Source organism: Sus scrofa, chromosome 9 (assembly GCF_000003025.6).
Source record: "Sus scrofa isolate TJ Tabasco breed Duroc chromosome 9, Sscrofa11.1, whole genome shotgun sequence".
NCBI classification, from domain to species: Eukaryota; Metazoa; Chordata; class Mammalia; order Artiodactyla; family Suidae; genus Sus; species Sus scrofa.
In genome coordinates this window covers 61,790,361-61,802,453 of record NC_010451.4, presented here as the reverse complement: position 1 = coordinate 61,802,453, position 12,093 = coordinate 61,790,361, and the positions used below count along the sequence as shown (strand labels likewise).

Here is a 12,093-nt window from a genome sequence, read left to right as displayed (position 1 = left end):
TGCAAGCTGTGAAGTAAGTCACAGATATGGCTTGGATCCAGTTTTGTTGTGGCTGTAGTATAGGCCTAAGCCGCAACTCTTATTCAACCCCTAGTCTGGGAATTTCCATATGCCACTGGTGTGGCTGTAAAAAGAAAATAAATAAATAAATAGATAAATAAAATCACTATTTATCCAGACACTATTTATCCAGAAATAAAACAAATGAACAATTTATACCTCATTTAATTCTTTATTATTTGGGGGGACATTCTTTTTACCTTTAATAAAAATAATAGCAGTGATATATACATTACAGGTAGAAAATGAAGAACTTCCATAAAATAGAGTGAAATTTCAATTATTACTGAATATGCCAACTTGTAGGTTGAAAAATTCAAAAGAAGCCAGTTAACAGACTTACCAATCTTGAAGCAGACCCACTTCCCTCTGAACCAATGATTTGCTAGGCTTCTTAGATAATCCTTCAGAAAAGTCTTCCTATGGATTAACTAAATAGTTCAGTACAGAATAGGACATGAGCAGATCACCCAACATAACTGGCTTTGTCCATAGTTACTGAAATGAAGTCCACAGGGGAAGGGAACCAACACAATCCAATGATGCACAGTTGTCGCAAACCCAGCCCATGACTCTTACGACCTGAGGGTCAGTTGTTTAGTAATATACAATGGAATGAAACTGAAAGAAATCTGAAAGAGAAAATTAAAAATAAAAGGTATAGAATCTAATATATGGCACAAATGAAACTTTTCACTGAAAAGACTTGGAGAATAGATTTGTGGTTGCCTAGGGGGAGGGGGAGGAGGAGGGAATGAGAGATTGGGGTTAATAAATGCAGACTATTGCCTTTGGAATGGATTAGCAATGAGATCCTGCTGTGTGGAACTGGAACTATATCTAGTCACTTATGATGTAGCATGATAATGTGAGAAGAAAGAATCTGTACATGTATGTGTAATTGGGTCACCATGCTGTACAGTAGAAAACTGACAGAACACTGTAAACCAGCTATAATGGAAAAAAATCATTACATAAAAAAATTAAATAAAAGGTATGACTCCATATTTGTTACTTTTGGTGAAGTCAAACGATTTCCACCACTGAGAAAACTGGCCTTCTTCCTCTGATCCTCAAAGTTTTCTCGGATCCCTTTCCTCCAAACTCTTAGTTCTATATCCAAGCATCCCACCAATAATTTTCCTTTTAAAGAATGAGAAAAATACAAACACATGCATGCATAAATACTGAAAACAGGAATGAAGCTGTTTCTGTTAATTCTGTTACTAAATATAACATAAAAATTATTCTCCATGAAGAGGTTCAAATTTTGTTAGTTTCAAGTTAAAAAAAACAAAACAAAAAAAAAACCTTGTCTTCTTTTAGTTTTAACTAAGCAGACTCTGTGATTCTAGGAGTCCTAGCTGTGTCTCTTACCAAGCAATTTGTCCTTTGTTGTTTGTTAGCACATCTATCAGACAGCAGCAAAGTAGAGGAACATAAAATAAAATTTAATTAATTTGATTCTTTTTAGCCATTCTGGTAAAGGTTTGAAGAAAAAGTTGAACAATATGTAGAAATTATTACTTTGGTTGTTCAACACAGTTTAATCTCAGGTTAATGTTCTCTCTATTACCAGGTATATTCATAAGCCACTTTCTTCTAATATCTGGACATCTCTTTTTTGGGAAACAAAAACCATAATTTAGTACTAATCTAAGTAAACTAAGAATTAAAAATTATAACTCACCTTCACTTAAAAGCAACATTCCCAAGCCCTGAAAGAATAGGTTTTTTTATTGCATGCTTGTTATTCTAAATCATTTTCTTCATGACCCTTTTCCTGCACTATCAGCTACAGAAATTAATCAAATTTATGATTGTGAGTATTCATGTACAGAAAAATATGGGAGGGATTTGTAACGCTTCAAGGAAGGGAAGTATGGTAATATAGGAAAACTCCGGGCTAAGGGTTTAATTCTACATATTCAGTCTATGTCTACAGAATTGTATAGTGAGATCATAGACATAATATGACATCTTATTCTTCATCTTAACATATATACTAAGGTGATCTACTATGTACAAATAAGTACCAAATAATGTAGATATTTATATTTTGTTAACATATTTATAAATATATTTAGATATATTGTGGATATTGTAAAACAAGTACCAAATATTGTAGATAACTAACATATATTTTTCTGTCTTTAGAAAGCTCATAACATAATGTGAAGCTGTTGTGGGAGCCACAATAATAATCCAATCATATATAAAAAGGACTGTCTTATAAGGCAGAATAATGTAAATGCCAAAGCAGGTGATATAAAGAATCAAAAAAAGATTCTATTTGTTGTATACATCAGGAAAAGCTTTACGAAAAAGGAAACTTCTTTTACTGAGAAAGGGCAATAAAAGGGCCAATAGAGACATAGTTTATTCTAAAAAGAGGGCAAATTTAGGTTCAGTGCAAGAGTTTCTTGGCATAAGCCAATTACTAATGTAGTTTAAGACATCCTCACATAAACTGACCTAAAATTGTATATAAAACATCAAGTTTTTTCTAATGTGTACCATATAGGATTGATTCTTATTCTGTTACTAAAGCAGATATTAATGGAAAAATACCATTCCTTATTGCTCTCTGAGCAACTGCTCACTGAAGGGAGGTCCTGGGCTCACAGACTGTTCCTTGAAAAGCAAATTAGAGGTAAAGCTGATCAATGATGTAATGCTAATTGAAGAAGCTTTCCTTTTAACACTAAAAGAGTTATCATATAAACCATAATATAGGCATAATATCTTGAGGGGGGCAATCTCCCAATATGCAGGTAAAAAAAAAAAAAGGATGTTTTATTTCATTTTCACTGGAATCAAGTTTTTTAAATAAATAAATGCAGGGTCATAAAGCCCCAAGATATAAAGCTCTATTGAATAACAGAATATTTCAGAGCAATGAAAATTAATTTCTTTGTAGTAAACTTTGGGAAAGATATTCTGAAAAATTCTCTAAAAATTTTCTCTAATATATCTTAAGAGTTCATAGATGGATGTGATTCAGGGCCACAGGTTAACCCATTAAGGATAACAAAAAAATTTGAATCTAAAACTCTTATATGTCCCTGATCATTGTAAAAAATGATATTACACAGGAGATAAAAGGGGAAGGGAGGGCAGGGAACCATGGGTAGTGTTCATCTGGGCTCCTGTAATTTAGAGAATGATATGAGCAGAAAGGCCTGAGCTACACTAGATTGAAAGGTCATTTCTATACTTCTAGTGCTGTTATTGCCCAGACTTATTTTGATGGCTTCAATGGCTACATTAATTTCATCCCAGACCCTAATACTAAGTTATATACTTCCCAGATACTTAGTAGACCATAAATTTAAGGACCATACACCAGAAGGAAATTTGTAGTAATAGAAAAAAATCCATTACCAATTGAAAGATCTACACTCTTATATCTGCCCAGAAACTATCTGTGTGAAATGAGTGGTATCTTCTTCTTGGACACCATGGTGTTTAATTGTAAATGAAGAAGTGAGGCCACTTGTTCCTTAGAGTTTGATGATGCCCTTTGGTTCTGTCACTTATTAGAGCATGCCCCTGGTAAATTTATTAATGCCTTTCTGTAGCTCAGTCTCATCATCTGTAAAATAAAAGCATAAAAATATCTACATAATAAAGTTATTGTGAGCATTAAATGAGTGCTCAGAACAGTACTTGGCTCATTGTGAACACTCAATGAATGGGTTACCATCATCAAATGTCATCATTATCAGCACATGCCTGGCCAACTCCACAGAAAGACACTATAGTCAGTGGACACTGTCAACAAATATTTGGCTCCAAAGTGATAGTCCCAAATGTTATAAATATTCTGGGAAATATTTATTAATAGTTTCCAGTGACTCCCTCTAAAAATTGAGTGGAATGGTAGTCACAAACTCGATTGCATATAGTACCCAAAGTTTTTATTTCCCTTCAAAAGAAATGTGTTACAAAATTGCTAAACTCTGTAACTTTATTAAATGTCAGAATACCTTTTCAAAGTAATGGGGGAATTTGTGTTGATCTTCAGTGACATGGGCAAACCCTCCTTGGAGGCCAAAATTCACAGAGAAGTAAGGTAAGCTTCTGGGTACCTAAGTAAACAGACAAATCACACATGAATCCAGCAAGAAATCAGAAAGTTATGTTTAATCTCTCTTTCTAATTAAGCATCCCTCAGGAAAAAACATACAATGAATTTCTGATTAAAGAGATACTTAAGCAATAACCTAACTTTCTAAGTAAAATATTTAATTTGGTAGTCTTTCAGCCAGACAGTGCTTCATAACATTCAGCAGTTATAATCAAAATCAATTATTTTCCTGTCTCTGTTGGAAACCAGGGAGGACAATGGCACTTATTTTAAAATAAAACGTGAAAACATGCATGACCTAGACAACTAGTTAAAAATAAAGAGACAAATAAGGCTCTAAATTGCAGCCCTGATACTTATAGCCATGTAACCTCAGAGATGTTCTTTAAAGTCTGAGTCTCATAGAAATATGCAGAGGTCAGATGTTTGCTGGGAGGATCAAACAGAAAAATACATATGAAGTACTTAGCCTAATGCTTGGCACAGAGAATATTATTCAAATATTACTTTAATTTCTGTCTCCCATTAATAGCACTTTGTGCAAATCTGGTAGCCAAAGAAAAAAGAACAGAAGCTTTCATTAAAATTTTTTGCTATCTGAAGTAGATGTACTTGTGTGAAACATGAATTTGAATTTAAAATGTTGTAGAACTACATCAAATAAAGGATAGTAATTCAAGGAAGAGACACCAGGAGGAGGCAATTTATTATGATAGTGCCCATGTTTTTTGTTTGTATCATACTGTGTTTGGCAGGAAAAAAAAGGGCTTCCTAAATACGTCAATGCTCTAATCCCCTATTTTTCATGAATATGTTACATTATAAGGCTAAAAGGACTTTGCAGATACAAATAAGTTAGGTGTCTTGAAGTGGGGAGATCATCCTGGGTTATCCAGGATATAAGCGATGGTCAATCAGAGAAAGACTGAAGATCCTACACTGGTTGGCTTTGAACATGAAGGAAAGAATCACAAGCCATGGAATGCGAGTGGCTTCTAAAAGCTGAAAAAGGCAAGAGAGTGTATTCTCCTGAGAGGCTCTAAAAAAGATGAAGGCCTACTAACACCTTGATTTTACCCCAGTGAAATCTATTTCATACTTGTGACTCAGAACTATGAGATAATAAATGTTTTGCTTAAACCACTAAGTTTGTGGTAATATATATATATATACACACACACACATATATATATAGCTAAGATGGCATAACACACTATTTTTACACACAAAACATACAGCTGCTGCCACATGCAACTCTGTCCTCTCACTGCAGGCTGCAAAAGTACAACTTACTCTTTTGCTAGGAGAGTTAAGAGTCAATAGGCATTGCAAAAGATCCAGTATCAAAGTATGTGTATGTTTAGCACTTCCTTTTTCTGGCCTTAACCAGCCAGAGCGATAGAGGTTGGAACTTTGGTATCACTCATGATGGAATTATAGCAAAGAATTTTATTGATAGAAAAACAGTAGTATTTGAATTTTCCCTTTTAATATTCCATATTTTAACCATCACTTCCCACAATTGTCCTCAGATTTGAAGGTCTCTGGGTAAACTCAAATTTTCCTTGAGGTGGACTTTCCTTAGTTTTGAAAGTCAGACTCTAAACATCTTAGATGTTTTTAAATTGCTATAGATATCACAAAATTAACCTTAATAATCACAGTAAAAAATTCAGGAAGAATTCATGTGAAATCTCAATAAAGTCACCTTGTGAAAAAAGACCACTTTCTTGACAAGTTACTGAATATCATGCAACTCCTTTCCAATGAATGTTCAGACCTTTCATATTGTATACAAGACCTTATTTCCCTTGTATATTTACATGAACTTTACACTACACTGCAAAGAAATCAAAAGACCCAGAAAAAGTAAACAAAATACACATAAAAGAGAAGCTTGTACTCATACAAAAATATAAATCAACAGAGAATCAGAATTACAAATACATGAATCTACTAACAGTCAAGATTCTACTGTGGGAAAACAAAACAAAACACCACCCTAATATGTAAATAAAATACTTCATAAAACTACAAAGAACACAAAGATTTTTTAAAAGAAGTATATTGATGTTTCTTCAGAATAAATATAATGTTAAAATAAATCAGGATTGTTCACTTCATGCTCAGAAACACACATAACTTTTAAAAGACACTGGAAAACTTGCTAACCTAAAAAGTGACCTGCTTTGAAATTATTCTTATACTTGTTCTCTTCACAAATCCATCCACATAATTATTAAATTCTAAAGCTAAGAGGGACCTCAAGAGGTCATGTGGTTGGTTCCCCATTTGCTGTGACTCTCAAATAGTCTAATATGCTGTGTGATGACTGAGAAAATAATATGCTTCAAAGTTAGATATACAACAACCATTCCAGTAAGAATCTGTACCTGTTTCTTACTTTCAATACTGGTTAAGATATTAAAACCTCTAGGTACTTACCTCAGGTAAGTGTACCCAGGATTTAAAACACAAACTTGCAATATGTTCTGCCAAGGCCAGCTCAGCAGGATGCGGCTGAAGAACGGGTGCTACAGAACTTAAGGAAAAAAATAACAAAACAACAGGACACAAAAATAACAAGACCAAGAGAGAGAGAGAGAGAGAGAGAGAGAGAGAGAAAAGGTGGGAACCCGGGGGACTCAAGGTCTCAGGGACCAAGAGCCTCACCTCTAGAAACCACACCGCTTTTATTGTTTCTTAAATGAGATCACGTGAGGAGAGGCTATTGGAGGATAATCAAGGAAAATTAGAGAAACATTTCTCTCAACAATCAAGGAAGAAGATTAGGGAAACATGTCTTGCAACATCTCCCACTTTTTTTTTTTTTTTTTTGTCTTTTTGCTATTTCTTTGGGCCACTCCCGCAGCATATGGAGGTTCCCAGGCTAGGGGTCCAATCGGAGCTGTAGCCACTGGCCTACACCAGAGCCACAGCAATGCGGGATCTGAGCCGCGTCTGCAACTTACACCACAGCTCAGGGCAACTCCTGATCGTTAACCCACTGAGCAAGGGCAGGGACCAAACCCACAACCTCATGGTTCCTAGTCGGATTCATTAACCACTGTGCCATGACGGGAATTCCCCACTTTTTGTTTTTGCAGGAGGACAAAAATAAATCTTGCAACTTATTTTTTCTTAAATCGCTTGCCTCATGCATCCATAGATAGAACATGAGTTCCAAGTTAAGTCTTCTGTGGAACTCTTCAGGCTTTAGCCATGCTTAGACTGACCAGTTTCCAGGGATGGCCAGAGCAAGGCTTAGCACTCTCTCATGATGGTGAAGGGAGTCTCTAGAACTTGACCATGAGAAGATTCTCAAGGTGCTATATATAGCCTCCCAGGCGTCCATGTCAGCCTTGGATGCAGACTTCCAGACCATGATGTAGTAGCAGAGGACAGTTCCATGGGGCAACAACTGTAACCTTTACAGTAATTGAGGTTTCAATGTGACCCCTAATCTGCAAACTTTAATTAATAATCACAAAAAATGCATCAAAGCCCATATTCCTATACTATTAATATTCTGCCTTAATTCCTCCCTGAGTTGGAGACTCTAACTGTGGGAAAAAGGGGCGATGACCACTCTGACTTCTTCCTGCTGAAAAGGGTCATTGTTAGGGAAAGCAGTTAGATCTCCACTCATGGAATGGTCAAGTGAGTTTGCTACATTGCTTTGAATACCTCTTTCATTAACCTTTGAACATTGCTAGCTCTTAGGATGTAATGAAGCAAGAAGTACAATTAATTATACAGGGTCTGAACAAAAGGATCAAGATCACAATGAATATGGTGAATAAATACTTTCACCAGGAGGAAGAGGTCAGCTGGTTCCACAGAGCCAGCTGCAAAAGCTGGAGCTGAATAGGACAGCTCATGAATCTGCTGTTGAAGATCTAGCAGGGAATGAGACACATTCTATGAACTATCAGGAATAAAACATTTAGATTTTATAACAGCAAGGCCTTAGTCAAGGAAATGCAGAAATTAAAGGCATCATTAAATCTAGTCCATTGAAGGCAGATATAAACCTTGATTAAGCTCCATTGGCATATAAATTGAGGCTCCAACCTCCCACAAAATATTTCTTTCCAAAAGAGTAGTTGAACTCCCTGGAACAATAAGAAAGACATTGAGAGAAGAAAATGGATTCCCAGTCACAACACAAAGGTTGTGTAAAAAAATTTTATAACCAGCTTGCCAGAAATAAGAATGTGGTAGATTTATGAATAAGGGGCCCAGGATTGGAGAGGAGGACAGAAAAGTGGCTCCCATATTCAAAACGAAGTCAATAGGCTGTCTTCCTACATTTAGAGTCACACAGGGCTCCTGAATGGTGATAATGACAGGGGCCATTATGGAAAAGTCCCATCAGTCTTGATCCTAGACCTGAGGGGTCAACCACAGAGACCTTCATCTTCAAAGGCAGTCCCTCTTCCAGGGATCTTTAGGAAATAGGCTCCGGGCATAGATCTCTGCCTTAGCCCTTGCACATTGGGAACTCCCAGGTTGACTTATTAGAGCCTCAGCCTTTTCTCTATCTCTCCTCTTGCTCTCCTTTCATTCTTCCTGGCCCTGATTATAACATATTTGAGTTGTTATTCTGGGGAGGTGCTCCAGGTCCTGATCAGGGCTAAAAGCCAATTTTGGGGGGCTTTCTCCATATATCTGGCACCAATTAAGATATGAATTTATCCTTAACATTATTTGGCCCTTCATATTTTCTGGGTTCCTTGGTTTATGTTTTTTCAATGCCTTTCTGAGTCCTTCTCCTAATAGATTTTCAGCCTCTCTGGTTAGATGTTTGATCTGACCTCAAGTGGGAAGATGAGCCCCTTAGCATTGTCCTTTGGGGTCTGGAGTAAAGGGATGCTTCACAGGCTCACTCATGATATGGTTTGATTCTTCTTGATGGAACCCAAACAGGTTGTAATCCATGACCTAGTGAAATACAAGCATATCCCCTACCCCACGTAATAAGTTTTCCAGGGGACCAGAAGTTTGTTAATGGATCCTGCCACCAAATCAAGGGCTGTTCAGCCTGAAGGAAGTTATTTTTTTTGTTGTTCTGTATTAAAATGTCTCTATGCAGCCATTTTTTCATCAGGGGCCAAATTAAAAAATTTAAAGTGAATAAGGTTTTCTTCAAAAGTGTCTGCTGTGCAAGAAATAGCAACAACAACAACAACAACAAAAATTAAAAAAATAACAAATAAAAAATAAATAAAAAAGGGAGTTCCCGTCGTGGCGCAGTGGTTAACGAATCCAACTAGGAACTATGAGGTTGCGGGTTCGGTTCCTGCCCTTGCTCAGTGGGTTAACGATCCGGCGTTGCTGTGAGCTGTGGTGTAGGTTGCAGACGTGGCTCGGATCCCACGTTGCTGTGGATCTGGTGTAGGCCTGTGGCTACAGCTCTGATTCGACCCCTAGCCTGGGAACCTCCATATGCCGTGGGAGCGGCCAAAGAAATAGCAACAACAACAACAACAACAAAAATTAAAAAAATAAAAAAAATAAAATAAAATAACAAAAGTGTCTGTTGTGACTTCAAGAAATACTACAAAGCCACAGTCATTAAAACAGTGTGGTACTAGTATCAAAACAGACAGACAGACCAATGGAACAGAATAGAGAACCCAGAAATAAACCCGGACACCTATGGTCAATTAATCTTTGACAAGGGAGGCAAGAATATTAAATGGCAAAAAGAAAGTCTAGTCAGCAAGCATTACTGGGAAACATGGACAGCAGCATGCAAAGCAATGAAACTAGAACACACCCTCACACCCATGCACAAAAATAAACTCAAAATGGCTGAAAGACTTAAATATAACACAGGACACCATCAAACTCCTAGAAGAGAACATAAGCAAAACACTCTCTGACATCAACATCATGAATATTTTCTCAGGTCAGTCTCCCAAAGCAATAGAAATTAGAGCAAAAATAAACCCATGGGACCTCATCAAACTGAAAAGCTTTGGCATAGCAAAGGAAACCCAAAAGAAAACAAAAAGACAACTTTCAGAATGGGAGAAAATAGTTTCAAATGATGCAACAGACAAGGGCTTAATCTCTAGAATATATAAACAGCTTATACAACCCAACAGCAAAAAAGCCAATCAACCAATGGAAAAATGGGCAAAAGACCTGAATAGACTGTTCTCCAAGGAAGATATACAGATGGCCAGCAAACACATGAAAAAATGCTCAGCATCGCTGATTATAAGAGAAATGCAAATCAAAACTACCATGAGATACCACCTCACAACCAGTCAGAATGGCCCGCATTAATAAGTCCACAAATAACAAGTGCTGGAGGGGCTGTGGAGAAAAGGGAACCCTCCTGCACTGTTGGTGGGAATGTAAGCTGGTACAGCCACTATGGAGAACAGTTTGGAGATACCTTAGAAATCTATACATAGAACTTCCATATGACCCCACAATCCCACTCTTGGGCATCAATCCAGACAAAACTCTACTTAAAAGAGACATGCACCTGCATGTTCATTGCAGCACTCTTCACAATAGCCAGGACATGGAAACAACCCAAATGTCCATCAACAGAGGATTGGATTCGGAAGAAGTGGTATATATACACAATGGAATACTACTCAGTCATAAAAAAGAATGACATAATGCCATTTGCAGCAACATGGATGGAACTAGAGACTCTCATCCTGAGTGAAATGAGCCAGAAAGACAAAGACAAATACCATGTGATATCACTTATAACTGGAATCTAATATCCAGCACAAATGAACATCTCCATAGAAAAGAAAATCATGGACTTGGAGAAGAGACTTGTGGCTGCCTGATGAGAGGGGGAGGGAGTGGGAGGGATCGGGAGCTTGGGCTTATCAGACACAACTTAGAATAGATTTACAAGGAGATCCTGCTGAGTAGCATTGAGAACTTTGTCTAGATACTCATGTTGCAACAGAACAAAGGGTGGGGAAAAAATGTAATTGTAATGTATACATGTAAGGATAACTTGATCCCCTTGCTGTACAGTGGGGAAAAAAAAGTGTCTGTTTTATTTCTGTGTCTCCCCCTTTTTGTTCTTGAAAGGCCTGTTTTATATATAAATTGGCTCATTCCACAATAGCCTGTCCTCGGGGGTTGTAAGGGAGACCAGTGGAGTGAGCAATATGCCATGTATCCAGGAATGTTTTGAGAACTGATATAAACCAGACCATTATCAGTTTTAATTGCTTGTGGCAGGCCCGTGACTGCAAAACAGGCATATAAATGACGAATAATGTGTTTAGCAGATTTACCAGATTGAGCAGTAGCCCAAATAAATTTAGAGCAAATGTCAATACATACATGAATAAAGGATAATTTCCCAAAAGATTAATAATGAGTAACATCCATTTGCCAAAGAGCATTTGGGACAAGTCCCCTAGGATTAACTCCAGGCTCAGATTGAGAAGGATTTTTAATAGTTTGACATGCAGGACATTGACGGACTATTGTCTTAGCTTTAGCCCATGTTATTCCAAATCTCTCTTTAAGACTTTGAATATTTACATGTGTTAAATCATGAAAATGTTAAGCTTTTGTAACACAGGTGTTACCAAGCAATCAATTTCTTTATTACCTTCAACTAGAAGTCCCGGTAAGTTAGTGTGTGCTCTGATATGAGTGATATAAAATGAATATCTTCTTTCCCTTACAACAGTTTGTAATCTTGTAAATAGATCTAATCATTTTGGAAGCATGAACTACATATGCTGAGTCAGAAAGAATATTGATTGGCTCAGGATAGTCCCTCAAGGCATGGATTACAGCAGTTAATTCAGCCTGTTGAGCAGAAAGGCCAAGCATTTCTATAATTTTAGATTGATTAGCCACATATCCGGCCTTCCCTTTACTAGTCCCATCAGTAAAGATCACAGGTGCTTCAATGATGGGTAAATCCTTCACTTTTTTTGGAA

At 36.9% G+C, this 12,093-nt stretch overlaps 1 long non-coding RNA gene across 1 annotated transcript; it reads right to left on the bottom strand.

The window, feature by feature from the left end:
• LOC110262292 lies at positions 225–6,799 on the bottom strand. Its single transcript, XR_002347115.1, has 4 exons — positions 6,596–6,799; positions 4,050–4,151; positions 3,445–3,655; positions 225–692 (listed from the first exon to the last, which is right to left on the bottom strand). It is a non-coding gene; the product is annotated as an uncharacterized LOC110262292 (long non-coding RNA).